At 40.9% G+C, this 22,050-nt stretch overlaps 1 protein-coding gene across 1 annotated transcript in view; it reads right to left on the bottom strand.

The window, feature by feature from the left end:
* CACNA2D2 (calcium voltage-gated channel auxiliary subunit alpha2delta 2) overlaps nucleotides 1-22,050 on the bottom strand; it is a 675,105-nt gene that overhangs the window by 522,208 nt on the left and 130,847 nt on the right. The window lies entirely within an intron of this gene.

Genomic DNA, 22,050 nt, shown 5'->3' with positions numbered 1-22,050 from the left:
TTCAAATGGCTTGAAACATTTATGCCTGAGGTGCTTAGGATCACTGATATACAGAGAAAATACACCTGCCCAATTTGTCATGAGGGTATAACAAGTTCCAAGCAAGAGATGACATTAAGAGATTCTGCAGGCCAAATACTGTGCTAGTTTTTATTTTAAACAGGCAGGTAGCCTCCCAGATGAGGTTTTGGTAACAGCAGTGTCTGCTCTCTTTACTCCCTGAGGGTCCTCAGTTCATGTGCCATTGCACAGGTTGCAAATCAGGACACAGAAAGATCAGGACAGGCAGAAGTTCGTCTCCAGCATTTTGTTCCCAGCAGGAGCTAAATGCCTGGATTAGAAAGAAATAGCTACACTGTTCTACTTGAGTTCAGAAAAGAGGCTTCCAAGGTTTCCAAGGAAGGAAGATGAAAGAAGTTGTTTCCAAGTAGAGAGAACTGTTTCAGGTGTCCTTGCATTCCATGTTCCCAAGGCCATACTCATCTCTTGGACTCAGAACTGAATTGCACCAGTTCCCAATGTTTCTTTCTTTGCAGCACAACCAGAAACCAATTCTCTTCTTCAGCACAGAAGAGAATCGTCTTTCAACCTACTGCATTCCAGCCCTGACCTGAGTACTGTAAATTCATGTCTTCTAACGTCCAGCACAATTCTGACATACTTAATACTCGGGGATCTTGAGCCTCCTTCTGTCTCTCTTCATAAAATGAATTTTATGCTGTGCCTCCTCCCACCTCCTCACATGTCATGCTCCCAGCTGATGTCTGCTAACAAGAGCAGAGTGTACCCCTTGAGCATCTTAAGCTCATTAGCTATGTTATGCCAAGTGGAACATGGAATCATTGAACTTTTATGTGTACACCCTAGAGGTGCTGATGGCATGGCCAGGTCACTCCAACAGACAGACTCTTCTGCATGTTCCAGCAGCCGTGAGGCTAACTGGTTTAGCCTCCTCAGATGCAGTGGTACCAATTTGCATTTTGGTGACAGGGAGCTGACTGACAGACTTCCACAAGGCAAACAAGGCATCAAAGCATAGAGACGATGGTTACTTATAAGCCTGTACATGCTGTCCTCCACTACTGTCCCCTTTCTCAAGCTCTCTTACCCTGCTCCTAACCCAGGCAAGTTCAGACCCTCCAACATTTGCACACTAGTTCTTGCATTACTAATTCTCTCTGTGCATATCTGAAAAGAAACACATATTTCCTGTACTTAGTCAAGTGAAACATAAACTCGTTCACTATATTCCAGAATGCATTGTGCTATTTCTCTATTGAACAGCAAATAGTTATCTACTGTAATTTCTAGATACACAGAATGTAATCACAGCAATTGCAAAAAATAATTTCCTTCCTTCTAGATTCCCATTCTCCAAACTAGTATGCTATGCTAAATATAATATAGCCTTAACTCACCATTAAAAACTAGCTATTCCTCATTTAATACAACAGGCTGTAGTTTTAATGCATGTTTTCCAGAGAGTCTCCTCTAATTTTAATGATTATATCATTATGTGAACCATGCATGTTATTTTGCCTCTACAATCCAGTTGCTGTAAGAAATTTGCAGTTCATGGGAAGCAGTCTAATGAATAACACCCCAAGTACTGAAAGAACAATGGTTTTACAACAGTTTTCTCCACTGCAGTCTTATATATATTATCTAGATATACTTAAACTGAAACTTCTAGAAGTCCCATCCAATCAGCTGGAACTTCCACACTAGTTGGGAATTCTGGAAGTTGCAGTTACCATAGATCTGAAGAACAGCCAACTGTAAAATGCTGTTCTATGGCTTTTGTGCTTATATCCTGCGTTCCTCCAAGGAATTCAAGGCAATGTATATAGTACCCGTATCATTTTATTCCCCCTGAAAATTCTGTGGGGCAGTGACTGCTCTGTTAGTCAGTGCCTCTTCATGGCAGAGTGGTGATTTGAACCCGAATCTTCTCTGTCCTAGCATAACACTATAACATTTAATCCAGTCTTAATCCTTCACCAAAATCAATATTGGATCTTGTATGATCTCCTCTGCCTGACTGCATCTTTTGCTTGTTTCTATTATCAGTATCCTTATCTTACTCTCTTGTGAATGTTATATTTTTATCTACCTCTCAGCTAGATTCTTTTTTAGTTATCATAATGGCCAACAAAACACAATGGCCATTGGGAAAGTACCTGTGAACTAATACTGGTTCCTTCATTAGTTCTTTGCCTCCTACCATTAGTACAGTGATGATATTGATCAGGATTAGCAAACTTTCCCAAGAAAATAAAGTGTAATCAATGAGGTATCGTTGGACACCTGAGATAATACAACCCAATCAAATAGGTATAGGGAAAATCATCTTATAGGCCATAAAACAATCCAACTTATTCCCATTCATAACTACTAAGCTGCTATTTCTGCAGCACCCTTAAACTTTTTTTAAATCTCCTTTCTCCCTCTACTTGTAGTCCTCCCACTTGAATGCTTCAGCACTGGCAGCTACTAATCATTCAGATTTGACCTCTTCCTCATCAGTGTTGTGCTAAACAAAAAGTTATTACTTCCAATTCAATCCTGGAGGTTCAATCCATTCGAACAGGGAATGGATGACACTATGGGCAAGCAAACAAGAATATTTTTTCCGTATTTAAAAAGAAAGCTTGTCAAGCCAATGAAAAACAATTTATAATTGCCCTAGCTAATGGGAGAAGTGGTAATGAAGGGGGGGGGGAACATGAATGAATATAGAAAACTACTCTATTTCAGAATTCCTGAAATTCTTCTAATAATATACCATGATCAAATCCTCAAAGTGTCTGAGAAAGTGTCTGACTTCTCCACCTCTTAATGTTCACCTTGCCTTCCTTATCTGTTTCAGGGAGTCTGAAAACTTCCTGAGGAGATTTTGGAGAGGCACAACAGACCATGGATGGAAGGTAGAATCTGCACTAGCAGCGGTGTCTGTTCCCTTGGCAATCTATTCTCATTTATACAATCACCAACTGGAGAACAATCAGTTCCTGAAAATGATGAAATGCTGGTATTTTAAGAAGCTGAAGATAATCCATTGGGGAAAAACACCCCAATGCAAGAAAATCCAATCATTTTGCAATGTTTCTTACTGGGTTTGATTATTTAAACAGTTGGGAGGAATGCAGAGAATGCATGTAGGAAATGAATGGATCAATGAATGAATCAACAGAAACTATTTTGATCATTCCTAGAAATTGTAAAATGTCTTGTGTGCACAAATCAATATAACTCTCCCCAAACAGTTGAATGGGACTCATTTAGGTTTTCTCTTTGTTCTGGAGTTGAAAAGGTAACAGACTTGTTAGCAATTTGGCAAAAGGCAGAGTTCTGGCATAAGGAAAGGAGGAATTGACCCAATCCTGAAACTGAAATAAAATTGTTTCGTGAATATTTAAGAAATTGATAATTTCCTCATAAAGACAATTTTATGCACAGAGACTACACACACACACACACACAGTATGTATGTATGTATGTATATGTATATGTGTGTGTGTGTGTAAGAGTGTGTGTGTGTGTGTGTAAGAGTGTGTGTGTGTGTGTGTGTATGAGAAAAAAACTTCTATAGAAGGTCATGAATATACTTAGAACCCAAAGGGAATTTGCAGGCATCAATAAGAAGACTAGAAATACAAAACAATATATCAGAGGATGTGGCTAGTTAATCCTTTCCAACATTTAGAAAAAGGACATTCCCACTAATTCGGAGATAAAGATTAATGTTTGATCACATGATGTGCAAAAAGTATTCAATCATCTAGCATCTAATGGTTGACTGTGGTGTCAAAACCTTATGTCATAAGTACTGATGGCGAGCAGGAGGGGGCCTCTATCCAGGGGGGAAAACGCATGCACAGTACTGAGGAATTAAGCAGCCATTCAAAGAGACACAGATCAGACCCGCCTTAACTTTTGGGGTTTATCTGTCTGGGTTTTCCCACGCTTCTTCAGTTTGTTAGAAATTTCTGTCTTATGTAGCAGTAATAAACACTAGAGACCTATTCCTCATCTCAGCGTGATTCCTGACTGTTAGGACATCAATCCTAACAAACTCTTACTCCCATTGAAAGAGGGAGGAACAAAGAAAAATAAGGGAGAGACATTTGGAAAATGTCTTCGGAAAACCAGGAAATTTGGCAAGCCATCCAACAATTGGCAGCAGCCCTGCAACAACACCAACAAGAAGTAGATCTCCAGATCAACACCTTACAAGCAGCCATGCTACAGCAGGTACAACAACCAGCTCCAGTTAACCCACAACCGGTGCCAGCAGCAGCAGCAGCAGCTCCGCCAGTAGTCTTGAGATCCCAGGGCAGTCTACCAGAGAAGTTTGGAGGAGAAGCAGGACAGTTGAGAACCTTTCTCACACAGTGCACAATGTTTTTTGACAGCAGACCGGGAGAGTTTCCCACAGACAGAACCAGAGTCACCTTCATTTTAAGTCTGCTAAAGGGCCCAGCAGCCAAATGGGCTATTCCCATGGTGGAGAACAACGACCCAATTCTCAAGGACTACTAGAATTTTCTGGCAGGGTTCCAAGCACACTTTGACGATCTGATCAGAGAGGTCACTGCCAGCTGGGAAATTCGGAAGCTCAAGCAAGGCAAGAGGGTGGGAATTTACATTGCTGATTTCAAGCTGTTAGCAGGAGATTTGGACTGGAATGAGAGTGCATTAAAAGACCAATTCAAACAGGGGCTGGATGAAGAAATTAAAAATGAATTAGTGCGCCAGGGAACACCAGCTACCCCAGAAGGTTTATATCAACTGTCTGTGGTCATAGACACCAGGCTAGAAGAGCTCAGACAGATGCAGCCGGGGAGAGGCAGGGGCCTCAGAGCGCTTCCAGGATTTCCAGCTCTCTCCGCAGCATCTCTCTACTCAGGACCAGAGGAGCTGATGCAGATCAGGGCGAGCAGGAGGCTTACTTCTGAGGCTGAGAGACAGAGAAGGGGAGAGAGAGAGCCCTCTGTTTCTACTGAGGACTCCCGGGGCATATGGTGAGAGCTTGCCCAGCAAAAAGCCAAGCAAATTCCGTTAAGAGCCCCAGGGCAAGCAGCAGAACCAAGAGCCACCTCCACCTCGACTTCCAACCAGGGAAACTCCGTCAGTCTCCCTCCACAGAGCTCAGCAGGGAGACCATCAATCAGTTAAGAAGGGCTCATTCCGAGGATTCCAGGCAATCCTTTTACTACTTACCAGTCATAATGCATGTAAACCCAGAGTACCAGGTCAAGCTAGAGGCCCTCGTGGATTCTGGAGCTTCCACCAATTTTATTGATGTACAGACTGTACAAGACCTGAACATCCCGACCATGGAATTGCCATGTCCCATAGAAGTTGAGACCGTTGATGGCCAGCCCCTCAAGGCAGGGCCGATTAGAAGGTTCACAGAACCTTTGCAACTAACAATGGGAGACCACACTGAGTGGATCCAACTTTATGTTACGGCATCACTTAATGTGCCTATAGTCCTGGGCACACCTTGGCTGAAGATCCACAACCCACTGTTGAACTGGACTACAGGAGCAACCTCCTTCCCAGCTAAGGAATGCCAGCACCACAAGATTCAAGCCGCTCTCCTCTCTCCAGCAACCAACGCAGTCACAGAAGCAGGGGGGGTCCAGTTGCCAGCCAAGTATGCAGATTTCGCAGACATTTTCAGCAAACAAGAGGCCACAGCACTACCCCCCCATAGGGACTGTGATTGCACCATTGAGTTGATACCAGGAGCCAAGATTCCAGCAAGGAAACAATATCCCATGTCCCCCAAGGAACTAGCCACCTTAAAGGATTACTTGGATTCTAATCTCCAAAAGGGTTTCATCCAACCATCTATTTCCCCAGAGTCTGCTCCTATCTTCTTCGTACCAAAGAAGCCTGACCTGTTGGCACCGGCAAACCAGGAGGCACCCATGAGAGTGGTCCATGATTTCAGTTCCCTCAATAAACTCAAGGTAAAAGAAAATTATCCCTTGCCGCTAATATCTGATCTGCTGGATCGCTTACAGAAAGCACACATTTTTACTAGGTTGGACCTCAGGAATGCGTACAATCTGATCCGGATGAAAGAGGGGCATGAATATCTGACTGCCTTCGATACCAGGTTTGGTAAATCTGAGTACCTTGTTTTGCCCTTTGGCTTGTCTAATGCAGGAGCCATATTTTCCTGATTTATGAATCAAAGTTTCTCTGATTTACTAGATAAGTATCTGGTCATTTATCTAGATGACATATTAATATTCTCTGAGGATGCTACAGCTCATGTAACCCATGTACGTAATGTCTTACAAAGACTGAGAGAGAACAAGCTGTTCGCCAAGCTAGAGAAGTGTGCCTTCGATTTAACTGAATTACATTTCCTGGGCTATAAAATATCAACAGAAGGCATATCCATGGATCCTTCAAAGGTCCAGGCAATTCTCTCTTGGCAACCCCCCCGAAATGTGAAAGAGGTACAAAAATTTCTAGAATTCTGCAATTTTTTACAGGAGATTCATAAATAAATTTAGTGACAGGGCTAAACCCCTCACACAGCTTTTGAAGAAAGGATCAAAATTCATTTGAGGGGAGAGAGAGCAAGCAGCCTTCCAAGAATTTAAGCAACTCTTTGCATCCCAGCTGCTGTTAAAGCACCCTGATCCCACGAAGCAATTCATAATGCATTCAGATGCTTCCGATATTGCCACTGGGGCGGTGTTATTGCAATATACAAACAAAACCGAGAATACATTGGTTCCGTGTGCCTTTTTTTTCACGCATGCTCTCACCAGCAGAGAGAAACGATATTTTTAACAAGGAGTTGCTAGCAATTAAAGCAGCGTTTCAAGAGTGGAGGCACTGGCTAGAAGGTGCAACCTTTCCTGTGAAAGTTTGCACTGATCACAAGAATTTACGGCGTCTACAAAACACCAGATCCCTCACCCCACGCCAAATCAGATGGAGCCAGTTTTTCTCCCGTTTCAATTTTGTTATTTCTTATGTTCCCGGGGTGCAGAACTGTTTGGCAGATGCCCTGTCTCGATCCATTCAGGCAACCCCCGCTACTCACCAGGGGGTACAGGCTACCATATTACAACCTCACAACTTTCAGCAGTCTATGAGGCGGAACCAGACAGAGATTTTAGCAGCAGGCAGACAAGCAGAGGACCTATTTACAAGAGTCAGAGCTCAGCAGCAACAGGACCTGTATGCCAGGGCCAGGATGGATGACCTCCAGTGTGGCCTGCAAGACACTGCCTCCCCATTTAATGTGGAGGCAGGAATCCTCTGGCATAGCAGGCGATTATACATTCCCCCCTCATTGAGGGAAGAAGTACTGAGACTTTGCCATGACCATCAAATGGCAGGCCACGGAGGTGTTTTCAAAACTCTCCATAGAGCTCTGAGAGACTACTGGTGGCCTAAGATGACTGCAGACATAAAGGGTTACGTTGCTTCTTGTCATACCTGTAGACGAGCCAAGCCTCTCCCAGGGAAGCCCACAGGACTCTTGCAACCCCTACCCACCCCCAGTAGGCCTTGGGATACTATCTCCATGGATTTCATCACTGATTTACCCCCGGTCCAGGGGCTGACTTCCATACTAGTGGTGGTGGACCTTTTCACTAAAATGGCGCATTTTATTCCTTGCAAGGAATAGCTTATCCAGCTAGTAACAAGCTGAGAAAATTAACCAATGGTTACAGCAGTATCTCAGGTGTTACACCACTTATCAGCAAGACAATTGGCCAGCCCTGCTCCCCGTGGCAGAATTTATTTATAACAACTCTGTGCAATCCTCGACCAAGATGTCTCCTTTCCAAGCACTCTACGGGGTTAACCCTCGGGTGTTGCCCACCTCCTCCCAGCAGGGAGTTGTTCCAGCTGTGGCTGATTTTCTTAAAGAGCAACAAGCCACACAGGAGTTGTTAAAGGAGCAGCTGAACAGGGCAAAGAGTGCTTACAAGAGAGCTGCAGATGCTCACAGACAAGAGGGGCCAGCGATTGCAGTAGGAGACAAAGTGTGGCTCTCTACCAAGTTTTTGACCTCTACCAGGCCCTCCAAGAAGTTGGACTCTAAGTCTGTGGGCCCTTTCACTGTGGTACAGCAGATAAATCCAGTGGCTTATCGCTTAAAGCTGCCAGCATCCATGAAAATTCATCCAGTCTTTCACAGAGCCTTGCTAGCCAAAGACCCTCCCCCAAGTACCTTGCGATTGCAAATGCCCCCCCCACCTCCAGTAATTGTGGAGGGGGAGGAGGAATACGAAGTCGAGGAAATTCTGGACTCTAGGAGGAGGGGAAGGGGCATCCAATATTTCATACACTGGAAAGGGTACCCTGAGGAAGAGCGCACGTGGGAGAATGCCAGAGATGTACATGCACCAATCGATTCCATCAGCTTTTCCCTCACAAACCCAAGCCTCGCACTCTACCAGAGATTCCTCACTTGACTGAGCAAGCAGAGGAATCCCAAGCAGAGGAGTTCGTAAGTTGGCAACCTCCACCCCCGCCTGAAGCCTTGACACCAGCAACAGAGGAGGGGGGAGAGCTGCAGCCCTCCACCTCAGGCTTGCATTTCCCAGGGGGGAGGGGGGATGACTCTTCTAATTATCTAGCTATTTTCCAGCAGCAGCCACCTGGGCCAGAAGCGTTATCAGGCCTGGAGAGAAGCACTGATTCGTCCTTGGAGGAGTTTTCCTTTGAAGAATTTCCATCGTTGCCCAGTTCCCATGGGAGCTTAGAAGGAGACATGGACTCTTTTCAAACCTCTGGAAGGGAAGGGGCTGAAATGGAATGTGAATCTGGAGAGGAGGGTGATGTCATGAGTACTGATGGCGAGCTGGAAGGGGCCTCTATCCAGGGGGGAAAACACATGCGTAGTACTGAGAAATTAAACAGCCATTCAAAGAGACACAGATCAGACCCGCCTGAACTTTTGGGGTTTATCTGTCTGGGTTTTCCCACTCTTCTTCAGTTTGTTAGGATTTTCGGTCTTATGTAGCAGTAATAAACACTAGAGACCTACTCCTCGTCTCAGCGTGATTCCTGACTGTTAGGACACCTTATGGGACAATACATTTATTAATCTCTAAGGAGCCAAAAGGAGCCTTTTTCATTTCATTTCATTTTTGCAATAGACTAATGCAGTACCCTTTGTAAATTATTTGTAAATCCATGTATGATCTCCACTTGCATCAGTCATGATTACATTTAAAATAAACTTACAGCCTGATTATAGATGTACAACAATTACATAGCAAATCATCCTACTTTCAAAACTCAAGATTTTGTAAGTTTTCACTCTGTTAAAATGTGTACTATATTTTAGCTGGTCACTTTTACAGCCTATTCAAAACCATCAACTAGGCTCGCAGAACAAACCCATTAACCTAGACAATACTCGGACAGAAGAGTACAGTTTTAGTCAAAGTGTAAGTGAAATTACCATTCCCCATCCGCTGTGTTGTACAAATCCAAAAAGCCAGTGTATGTTAGGGAATGTCTAAATCCAGTCAGTCCTTTTATGATAAGAAATGGAATATAAATTCCAATATAAAGGGCATTGTTGAGACCTGACAGTTATAGGACGTGTCTACAGCATATCCATTACTGTCTGTCTAGCCAATGGGAAGATGCCATTTCTACAATAAAGCCTGACCAAAACTAACCGGATTAAGCACGTTGCATGAACACAACCACTCTTCTGTGGAATCCCCTCAAAGTAGGGGCAGACGATTTAGTATTCTCCAAATGTTTGGGACTACAGATCTCATAAATCCTATCCAGCATGATCAACTAAGATTCCACAAATCAACTATATCTTGTGTGAAGAAGCACTTCTTTTTATTCATGCTGCATCTCTGCACGTTTAATTTGCTTGGTGACTTTTGTTAGGCAGAAAGGGCCAAACATAAATCTATTATTTCATCCTTTGTCACCTCACCTGTAAATTATTGTTCTGTACTACAAGCTATGTACTGAGTCGGTATGCAAGCAGTGATGCACCAATTACTACATCCTCACTGGCAATACTGTATATGGTATTTGACTTCTAATGAATGCACAACCACATCCATTATGGAGGGGATGCCTGGACACTGGGATGGGCCAATCTGCCATGCATGATGGCAGGGGCTATTCAGAAGAGCTTCTCTTGTTGAATCCGCATGACAGAAAGGCTCTATTTAGCTGCAAGCCAGGATGTTTGTATTTAAAGCCTCTGATTGTTTTGAACCGCCCTTCAGAAAATATATCAATTATTCATTAGGTTCACACATCACACTAACCAATGGCTTGTTTAACTATGCTCTATTGAATAAACCATCATTGACAGGGTTAACACAACTATGCCATAAAACGCAAACTGCAAACCCATTCAAGCAAACCTAATAAAATCGAGAAAGTAAAGTCGATCAATATTAATTACAGTATTCAATTGGTCATATTCAAAAGAGAAAAGGGGTCTGAAAAAACCACCAGATTTCAAATAACTACACTGAGCAAATCAAATTATGACTGTAATCAATCTGTGAACCTAGACATACAATGCGGGGGGATCTATTTAGTATGGATATTATTTTAACTGGTTCTTTTTCTTGGTAATTTATCCTGTTGCCAAACTACTACAAATTAAAAATCTGATTGGTTCTTTATTGGGGGGAGGGGCAGGAGAGAACCAAAGCATAGTTTCTTCTCCAATCCCTTCTTTTTTATTGATAACATTTTAATGACTTCAGAGCTTAGTTCTACCAGGAATAGCTGAACTTCTATACAATTGATATATAAAATTGGACAGTATATTATTTGGGCTATAATTATAGATTTATATATTGAATTTACAAGCTTTGGAATACAGCATGTCTTCATTTTTATCTCTTTGAGAGAAGTAGGCAAACAAAAGTTGAAAACAGAAGAACCTATCAAAATCACCCATTCGTGAGTAAAATTCGTGAGTAAGATCTCTGTGTTTATACATGAGATTTTATAAAATATTGGGTTATTATCATCATCTTTATCATCATTATCTTATTTTTCAGTTTTGATTTTTGTATTTTGGCAACTAGGATATAAGTGAATTTGCATGATACCACCTTAAAATACCACCTTAAAGGGCGCCTCAACCCGGTAGTACATAGATATACCAGAATCCTCTTGAATTTTTTAATGAATTACTTTAATTATAATTGACTTAACCCTCTTCTCCCATCACTCAACATTTCTGTAAACACAAAGTCATACTCCTACACACAAATATACTAGGAGAAATGGATAACAACACTGGGTTGCTCTGCAGGGTTATCGTATTTCATCTCTCCTCCTTTAGTAGCATAACAATAACTTGCTCATTGGGCTTATAGACTGCTTCAGTCATAAAAGACTGAGTGGTGTACATACCAAATACAGCAACCATGAGTCTAGGAAGACCTCAAGTTGTGAACCTGCTCTTTTCCCATCCAGACCCTAGCTCCCAAGTACTGGGACAAGACTTCAACAACATCTTCAGTTGGGTCCTGGATGGCAGTATAAAGTTAAGTATCAGCAGCATATTGATGTATCATGCCCCAAATCATTCCCAATAGCTTCATATAGTTATTAAGCATGGGGGGAAAGACCCACATCTATGGGCCAACCTCTCCTCCCCTACCACCAGTGATTAATATTACCACAAAGGTAAAAACAAGACCACTGCAAGATAGTGTCCACAATCCTCAATTCTTGTAGGTGGTCTAGAGAGCTATCATGGTCAATGGCATCAAAAGCTATAGAGAAGTTGGTAGGACCATGAGGGGGATACTTCCCTCATCAAGCTCCAAACAATGGTATCCTAAGGTAACTTGGTGCACCTCCTCAATAAGCCATCACTCATCTCAGTAAGTCTGGATAACTATCTGCTGATTTCCAATTTTCCTCTTCTGGAGAAGGTTGTTGTGACCATGGTCTACTAAGAGAAACTTAGGCACATGCCAAGGATGATACATTGGGTGGGGACAGAATGGGAGGCTGAAGTGGGCTATGGGAAAGCTTGTTATCCAGCCTCAGTTTGTATTGTGTAGGATGACCACTAGATGACAGCAAAAAGATACAAAAAGCTCTAATTTTTTGCTGCTACCTAGTGGTGATCCAGATAGCTGCAGGCCAGATCTAGTAGTCCTAGTATTGATGCAATATATTAGCCCTGCTTCATCTCTGAGAGAACAGTTTAAGCCACCATTATTGTTATGCCCCCAAAGTGGCAAACCCTAGGCACCAGAATACTAGTCTTCCTCTTAACAATACATATGTGTCATGAGTGCCGTTGAGCTGAAGTCATCAGCGCAATGGCACACATGACAATAGCAAGGAAATAGGTGAAGGGGCTCAAGATAAGTAGCCATCAACCCACAACGACTAACGGCCAACAAACAATAACTAAACGGATCACGGAGCACACCCAAGCCATCAGCGCCAATACAACGGAGATCGCCCAGCTGACAGCAATCACCAGAGGAATAGAAAACCTGATGATGGGCGATCCCGGAACCCCTCACCCACCGGCAGGGCAACGTATTGGACAAAGGGGGGTGACGTGACCGCGAGTGAGGGGGCGCTGACCGGCGCGGGGTATTTAAACCCCGCACCAGCGCGCTCCTGTCACTCTCAGCTTTTTCCTTCCGACGCTGTAACTGCGCTGTGAATAAATCAGAGCCTGATCCACGAACCAGTGTCTGAGTATTATTCAGAGGCAGGCAGCGCATGACAATATGTCACTAAACTACTAGCACTGCTTTTTCACTGCTGAAATAATAACATATTTTACCTTCAAGAATGTCTACAGGGTATCTCTTTTTTAAGAGGAAAAGTGGGAATCCAGATGTCCAAGGCAACTGTCAATCTTGCCCCTCCTTGGGGATGTCCATGCCTGCATTCCCATGATAGGTCTCTTAGCCAGATGTTGGAGGAAGGCAGCCAGAAGACTAAAGAAGCAGATGATACCTCTACTATCAGAAATTAACAAGCCATATTTAGTAATTTTCCTAAGTAAGAAGGCATACCCAGAAAGTGCCTTAATACACTTAAATCTGGCCTTTGCAGCTTGTAACGCAGTCACAATAAAGGAACTGAGCCTTCTCCAATCTGCTGAACTCCTGATATTTTGGGCTTCAACTTGCATAAACCTTAGCCAGCAGTACCTATAGCTGAACTAATCAGTCAATTAGTCCTCTTGTTAATTGTCTATGGTCAAATTCAGCCAGTTATACCTTGAATACGTGATGCTAATGATTACTCTGAGAATTGGCCTGCTGCCTACTCAGCACAGCTTTTAAAGAAAACTTTTTTATGGCTGCTGCTATTTTTTATTAACCACATTAAAAAAAATAGACCGAACCCAGCGTTCCAAGATAAATATCAAATAGGAGAACTGTTTAATGGATGGCTCATTTAATCTTATTTTGAGGTGATAAAACTTATAATAGTTCATTACATTTTTAAATAGGTTACTTTATCAATTTCTTTCAGCTGTAGCAGTATAAACGTCTAATAAATAATTAATTTAGGCAATAATTACATTTATTTAATTTATTTAGAGAGTTTATATGGCTGCCTGATTTACTTTGTTTTAATATAAAATGAGGTATTAAAGTAACCATAATACAATAACTGAGGCATCATAATAGGCTCACAAGACAACTACACCTATATTGTTCTCAGCTAACATCCTGGCCCTGTGCCTGGGGGAAAAGCCAGATCTTCATGGCCTTCCAGAAGGCCAGGAGAGTTGGGTCCCTCCAGATCCCTGAGGGAGGTTGTTCTATAGGGCAGGTGTGAGATGGAAGCTGTCCCTGAAGAGGGGGGTGGTATGATGGAGCTCGGGGAGGAGGGAGTGGAAAGTGCATTCCAAGCTGATAAACATTCCCATAGCTTGCATAGTTTAGAGAGTGGGGAGGGGCCGGGGAAGAAAGTTAGGCTGGCACTGCCCTAGATTTCCCAAGAGTATTTTTCCCTTTAACTCAGTTAGGAACCTTAGTCTGGCAAGCTTCTGTATATGGTAGAAACAACGAAGTGAACTAGAGTTGCATTTCCGACTCAGCATGGTTTCTTTGCCAGTTCCCCTGACAAGGTGCCACAACAGGAAGGCATGTAGCGTGTTTGGTAATTAGCGTAAAGTATCCACTACAGAATATTTTGATGGTACCAATGAAGTGAATGATTAAACATCATTGGACAATTTGTCATTGCTGGACTAGTCAAGTGTCCAAATGTTTGATCAATGAAGTACCTAGTCCTAAACTAATTCTAAAACTAGCCATTGTCAGTTTAGAGGAACTACAGTACAGATTACTTCAAACACTTTTTCTTTAATCATAAGCTTCTTGCTCATAATAGTTCTGAAGAACACATATTTTTAGAAATCAATAAGCATCTTAGTTTATAGTTACTGCCTGATAAGCTAATATATTTCTAATTAGGATTCAGATTCTTGTCTGAATTAAGATATCTATATGAATAGATATTTCCACTTCAATCCTCAACAGTTAGTTGTCTAAACCAAATAACATTAAAAACTAAATTCATGTTGCAACATTTTTTTCCCAATCTAGAGTATTTGGGATACAACTCCTGTAATGCCATAATCCCTAGTCAAAAAGAACTGTTGTTGATGCTGGCTGGGAAATTTGGGGGTTCTTGGAAGGATTTTCATAATGGCAGCTTTTTGCAAAATCCTTTGACCCAGTTATTTCAGAAATACAAAATCCTTTCCACATCATAATTCAAATTTTGGCCAACAGAAAAAGAGGTCATATGAATCAATTGTGGGGAAAAGGAGGTAAACCATTTGCAGCCTAGATATCAGGGCTTGGGGAAAAGTTCAATTCCTAGCACCATGTCTACCTCCAAAACAGGACACTGAAGGTTATAGTCCCTAAGCAACTTAACAACACTAGGACTTCATATTGCAACATAACTTCTCACCAGTCAATCACTATACAAGGCAGGCACACAAGACATTCCCCAGTTAAAGCTGTTTTCTCATCAAAACGAGCAAGGATGCATGATCTAACTTCATTCTACAATCACTTTAAATCTTTCTATTGTTTAAGAAAGGGTAATATATAGGAAAAACGAACCAGCCTTAGTGATATAAAAGGCCTCAATTACGGGCCTGCTGTAATTAAATTAAATAGTCTGCTTGGAAATTTCCAAGATGTCCAGGCAGACTTTTTACCTGCTTGAATAAAACATTGTCACACATCTATGGTATCCTTTGGACTCCTGTTGAGGATCAGGATAGTACTATGTCCTTCACATGGAAAACAGTTGTAGGTAATTAAATATGATCCCTAGTACTATTCATAAGCAATTCCAATGGCTCAGAGGTTGCTAAATGTGCTGTTCAGCAGAAACCACATCAAGATTAGCTGCATTTATGGGATTGGTTTTTTTGCTGGGTTTTTTTTTTTGAATTTATATACTGCTTTGCACTTGGTTTATTCTGATCTGCACTAGCAATCCCTAGCTCTTGAATTTTTCTAACTCCCCTTAAGCAGTAATCATATGACTTATTCTATTGATCCAGTAGCCCTTATTAAGAGGAGCTCATAATACAGAGTTTTCTAAAACAAAAAATCTGAGCTACTCTTATTTGATTTAGGCATTCAAGATTTACTGTTCTCCTCAATGGAATGGACTGCATCAATTCTTTAGCTATAAGCAGTTTTATCCCGTACTTATATTCAGCATTACAAAAATAGCTAATACATATTCTGTGTGCCCTTATATTGCTTGTGCTTTGTTTACTATTGGCCCAAATGTGCAGAATATAAAAAAGTATCATGGACACTCACAAATACTTTCTACAAGCTGCCCTTTCCCCCCTCTATTTCACATGTAAGCCGTGGTTGCATAATTTCTTTGGTTCACTACTTGTCTTCTAGAAAACAAGTAAAGTAAAAGGAAATTAATGAAACTCATTCAGTTCATATATGTTTATAGTGAAAATAAATGAGAATTAAAGTGTGTAGAAGAAATATTTCTTGTTTTGCATTGGCAGTACATTGGAACTGTCTTGTCAGTTCACAGAAAGTTTACAAGGGGGAGATTAAAAAAAGAGACTGGGCCCTATAAAATGGGACCTTTTCTGTTACCTGAATTTTCAAAACTGATTCCAACTGGTGGTTGGGTACTAAAATGCCTAGAAATCTTTGGCAGTAGAATACTAGCCTTGTCATGTGAATAACCCTTGACTTTCCCACTGAAATCAATGCAAAAAAATAGAGGAAAAATCCTTTTTTTCTTTAATTGCACAATAGGAGCACCTGTTGCCTGAATGTCTGAAAGCTGAAATGTCTGATTTCCTGAGGAGTAGCAGATTTTTCAGGTGCATAGAAAGAAAAATACTACAGTTATCAGTAGCATTCAACAACAATGCAATGGCAGGAAGGAAAGCTGTGTCCTTCTCTTGGAATCCACAGAACCCTTCCCCTCTCCAAAACACTGCACAGCAAGCGAACAGTCCCCCTGAAGGGATTAGACTGAGGAGCAGAGGCAGATTCCCACAGGCACTCCAACTGGTGAGTTTTAAGGTGGAATAAGACTCTGTCAGTTTTGGTGCAAACACTAATGCAACTACATCTCTGAAAATTGTTCCAAAGGAAAGCACTAGATGTAGCTGTGTGGAATGGAAAACTTGCCTGAGTACATACAGATATAATTGTCCAAATGAAAGGCAAACATTACGATATCGGTCCTAAGGGGTTGAAGCTGAAAAAGTCTATTAAACTCTGTGTCAATAAAAGATGTTGCTATGTTCTCTAGAAAATACTGTTGAATCAGCGTTCGTTATGGCAAATGAAATAAGCTCAGGAATGAACTTTCAAATTCGAAACTGCAGTATGGAACCATCCACATTGTCCAACACCTAGTACAAATTCTCCACAACAATTTAAATCCAAACAATCTAGTTTAATCAAATCTTTCTATTTAAAAAACACAAAGTACCAAGTAGCCTGTTATATTTGTTGCTTCTCTAAAGAAGAAGAATTCCAAACTTTCTAAAATCTCATGTATGTCCCCTGGCCACAACACACTTCACCTGGCCACAAACTGAAAACACTGCTCTTTTCCACATGTGTGTATGTGTGGGTGTGTACCGAGCTACTTTGCTTTGTTGAGAAAAATGTGAAGCAAAAGGTCTGGGCACACACACACACACACACATATCAGGAGACAGCCAGCAACAGCCCTCAAACCAGCTATGGGAGCCTGGAATACGAAGCAGCCGCTTTGACCATTCTAAAAGATATCTTTGGCACACACCCCGGCACATTACAAAACACCTCTTCTGAAGAAATTTCCCAGCTCTAATGCCTACCAGGCAGCTCCAGATACTATATAGCTTTAGGTGTTCATTCTGTCATTCTCAGAACACGTACACCAGTTTTCCAAGCTCCCCGTGAGATACCACCAACTCCAATATCATGGATGTTGAAACCCTTGCACTTACATCTCACACATAGATCACAACCTTTCAGGAACACTGTCGCTGCAGCATATTTAACCACTAAATTCTGTTAGGTAAAGGTAAAGGTTTCCCTTGACGTAAAGTCCAGTCGTGTCCGACTCTAGGGGGCGGTGCTCATCTCCGTTTCTAAGCCTTAGAGCCGGCATTGTCCGTAGACACTTCCGGGTCATGTGGCCAGCATGACGACTCGGAACGCCGTTACCTTCCCGCCGAAGCGGTACCTATTGATCTACTCACATTTGCATGTTTTCAAACTGCTAGGTGAGCAGGAGCTGGGATTAACAACGGGAGCTCACCCCGCCGCGCGGTTTCGAACCACCGACCTCCCGATCGGCAGCTCAGCGGTTTAACCCGCAGCGCCACCGCGTCCCTGTTAAATTCTGTTACATCTTATATTTATCATAATTATTTCACCCATTGAGGGGAACCTCTGCCACTCTATCACCATTTTCGTGCCAACTTAAAAGCCAGGTTTCCATAGCTCTTATCTCTAAATATGTTTGCTCTCTCTAAAATATACAGAAGATATCTTTATTATTTTTGCCTTCAGGAGCACAGGCTATGGTTGGCATGGATATTTATGGTACAACATTAAAATTAATGTGGATTTTAAAAATCATTTTATTAGACATGCCATACTGAGAATATGGAATAGATATAAACCCAGGTTGTGCCCCAAAACACCTTTGTGGATCTCAGCTCAAGAAGCATATAATGGAAGAGAAACAGCAGGCAAAGACAAATGGTTGACATACCAGGAATGATTGGAAAACCATCAAGGGGAATTTAAGATTAAATAAAGAGAGCAACTAATAGCAGAAGGATATAGTCATCAATGGTTTTCCCATTTACAGTTATCAGAAAGATTCAAAATGGACAAAACGATTTATGATATGGAACAAAGTAAGGCAGGATTTGAAGTACAATTGTGCACTGATGATGAACATGTAATTGTGGAGTCCTTGGTGCTCTCTGAGCCTTGTTGTTTTCTTGCAGACATTTCATTGCCAAACTGGCACTGAAGATGTTGCCTAGTCTGGTAATGAAACGTCTGCAAGAAAACAAAAACACTCAGAGAGCACCAAGGACTCCACAGGTCAACCCTGAGCTACAAATATTCGCTTTGATTGGAACATGTAATTGCTAAAAGGCATAAATTTTTGTTGAAATTTGAAACAGAGGAACAACAGGTTAAAGAATGTAGGATAAAATGGGCTAAGGATTTTGGTTATAACATACAGATGGATCAATGGGAAAATATGTCATTGAAAGTGTAATATATATTATGATCTTAAAGAGATTTTTTTATAAAAGATGTCTCGTTGGTACATGACATCAGAGAAATTATCTAGAATGTATAAAGGCACTTCAAATGTATGTTGGAAATGTAAACAACATGAAGGGACATTCTATCATGCTTGGTAAAAAAGCTAAAAAAATTTGGGTTCAAATACATACATTGATATAGAGGATTTTAAAGATTAATATTCAATTGAAGCCAGAACTTTTCCTTTTAAGAATGACAGATACACAGTTAGAAAAAAGTCATGGAAGGTTATTTCAATATAGTATTACTGTGGCGAGATTATTTGCACAAAGATGGAAAGATTTGACACTATCCACTATGGAGGAATGGTTGATGAAATTGACAGATCTTGCTGAGGTGGATAAACTAACTTTTTGATTACAGAAAAGCCAGTATCTACATTTATTGGTGACTGGAAACCCCTTATGGACTTCTTGTGTAAAAATGAAAAAAATGAACTTGTGATTTATGGCTTTGATGATTAGACAGGATAGCTTATAAAAAGAAGAGAATCATGCTGTAGCTTTAGAGAGAGAGGTTAAAATATAATTGTATTTATAACTACTGTAAAGAATATAGAAGCCACTTCTTTGTATCTTTTTTTCTTTCTTTTCTATTCTTTTTTTTCCCTCTTTTCTTGCACTTTTAGCTTTTTCTTTGATTTCTTTGTTTTTCTTTTTTCTTCCTTATTTTATATTATTTTGTATTAGTTTTTATTTTGACTGCAACTTTAATTTAAATCTAGGTGAATCCCCACAGCAGTTGTACTTTCTGGTCATTGAAACCACACAATGGAGACGTAAGTATCAACTTACAGAAGAAACTGTGTATATCACTGTGTATACAATTTCCAGGTTCTATCAGAACACACTACAAAATGCACTATCCATGTAATTGAACTCTATAGAGCCTTGAGAAAAATAGTACAGCCCTTACTGTCACTTAGTTTCCAATTTTTTTTAAAAAAAGTATCTTCTACAGCCTGTTCTAAACAAGCCATTGATCATGATGGTTTGTTTACAAAAAAAAACTGCAGCCAGCCCATCACTCGTTCAATTGCTCTTTTGTAACATTCAAACAAGGTTTTTATAAAATTAACAATCCAAATTTCACCAGAATGGAAATTAGGCATGCCAGACTGTAGCCGGACTCCTATCTGCCTCACTACATTACACAAGAACACCCCTGAGTAACATAAATGTAATATAGGAAGCAGCTCTTCATGTAAGCTGAGGAGCACTTGAGTTAAACAGCAGTTTGTGTCATGAGTACTGATGGCGAGCAGGAGGGGGCCTCTATCCAGGGGGGAAAAGGCATGCGTAGTACTGAGGATTAAGCAGCCATTCAAAGAGACACAGATCAGACCCGCCTTAACTTTTGGGGTTTATCTGTCTGGGTTTTTCCCACGCTTCTTCAGTTTGTTAGGATTCTGTTTAATGTAGCAGTAATAAACACTAGAGACCTACTCCTCGTCTCAGTGTGATTTCTGACTGTTAGGACAGTTTGGTTAACTCTGTTCTCTGTGTGTGTCATGGTTTGGCAGCCATGATACTTTACCACAATACAGTGTAGTAAACAGAATGGAAAACAAACTAGGATTCTGTTTTTCTCACAAGGGAGAAAGTTTAAAGGATAAAACTTTATAAGGAGAATAATCTTAAGAAATATGCCAAGAAATAGTCATATTATGTATCAATGAAGAATCCAGATAAGTTAAGTTGTCACAGGCATGGAAATGAGGTGAGACTTTATTCCATCAGTCAGTCGCATCCTATCTCTGTACAGAAGACAACTTTGTTAAAGAAAAACCTCAGTGCGACATCAGAAGGCAAATAATTGTATTAAAAATGCTGAGATGTTTCAAAGAAGTTGACCATTAACCTAGATCCTTACTCTCAAGATACACTAAAGTCTGCATATCTGTAAGCACACTGATCAATGATGAAGTATTTTTCAAATATTTAGACCACTGACAAACCATTAACTGTTTTAGTAAATGCATACGAAGGTCGTGTTCTCAACACTAAACATCATCTGCACGTTAATGGATCAAACAACTGCATTCTCCTTTAATCTCTTATCATTAGATCTCTCCAGTTTCACCCTCATAGCCTCTTATTTGTGCAGGAGAAGCAATTTAATATTCCTTTTTTTTTTTTTTGCTAGTACCTTCCGGCCATGTCAGATTGGTAGAAGTAGTACCAATATAGCTGCTATGCTAGAAGTGTCTACATTTGGAAATGGAAAAGGGGGTCCAACAAGATTCAGCATTCCACAGAGGCATCACTGAGTGTCCCATCTTATCCCCCCTGCAAATTAATTAGCAATTCATCCCATAATTTGCTTCTCTCTCTCCTACACTTACAGTATATACATACATGCCCAGGAAATGTGACCCTGTGGACATTTGAGGATACAGCAATGTGTCCCCCATCTCGAAGATCAGTTGTACATATTGAGAGAGGAGAGGAGAAGGTGGTTTAATTATGCAATGTGTAATCTACAAGTCTCCTTTCAATATTTAACACTGAATTCTTCCCCCAATTAGACAATCTATAATTTGCTCTAAAAATGCAGAAACAGACTTTGCTCATCTGCAGGAGCAGAATTATGTATAAGCATTTGTAAATAATCTATAAATGTTATAACCCCTTTTGGAAGCTCAAGTTATCTTCAGGTCCATAAAGCATCAACCGGACTTTCCCAGAATGGCCTCAGTGATGCCTATTGCACAATGCATCCTTTTCCAAACTGATACCCTTCAGGAACAGTAGAACTGAAGGTTCAGTGTGTGGCTGGTTCTTACACTGTACTAAGTCCTACACCATAGTTTACAAACAAAATGGTTCCATTTACATGCTAAGAAAACTGTGGATACATTTCAACAGACAGGCCACTATAGCTGCCAGCTCATTTTTTGTGCACTACTTCCTTTTACAAAAGAACATATAGAACAATACACTACGGTAAGCCTCCAGTGAGCTTCACAAACATTTTACTTAGCCCTAAGTGTGAATCCCAACCTGATTCCCCCTGGTGATGTCATTCTATCACCCTGACCCCTGCAAACCTCATCTGCTAGAGCAATAGAATTCTATTTTACCTCTATTTAATCTATGAATTAGATTTATAAGATATCCCTTGCTTGCTAAAAGGTTGCTTGCTTCTGGCCTAGAGAGACATTTTGTTCCTTTCATTGTCAGTTTGATCTCAGAGTGCCAACTGGTATGTCCTA

This window comes from Candoia aspera, chromosome 2, assembly GCF_035149785.1.
Source record: "Candoia aspera isolate rCanAsp1 chromosome 2, rCanAsp1.hap2, whole genome shotgun sequence".
In the NCBI taxonomy this organism is placed as follows: domain Eukaryota; kingdom Metazoa; phylum Chordata; class Lepidosauria; order Squamata; family Boidae; genus Candoia; species Candoia aspera.
This window is presented reverse-complemented; position numbering and strand designations above follow the sequence as displayed.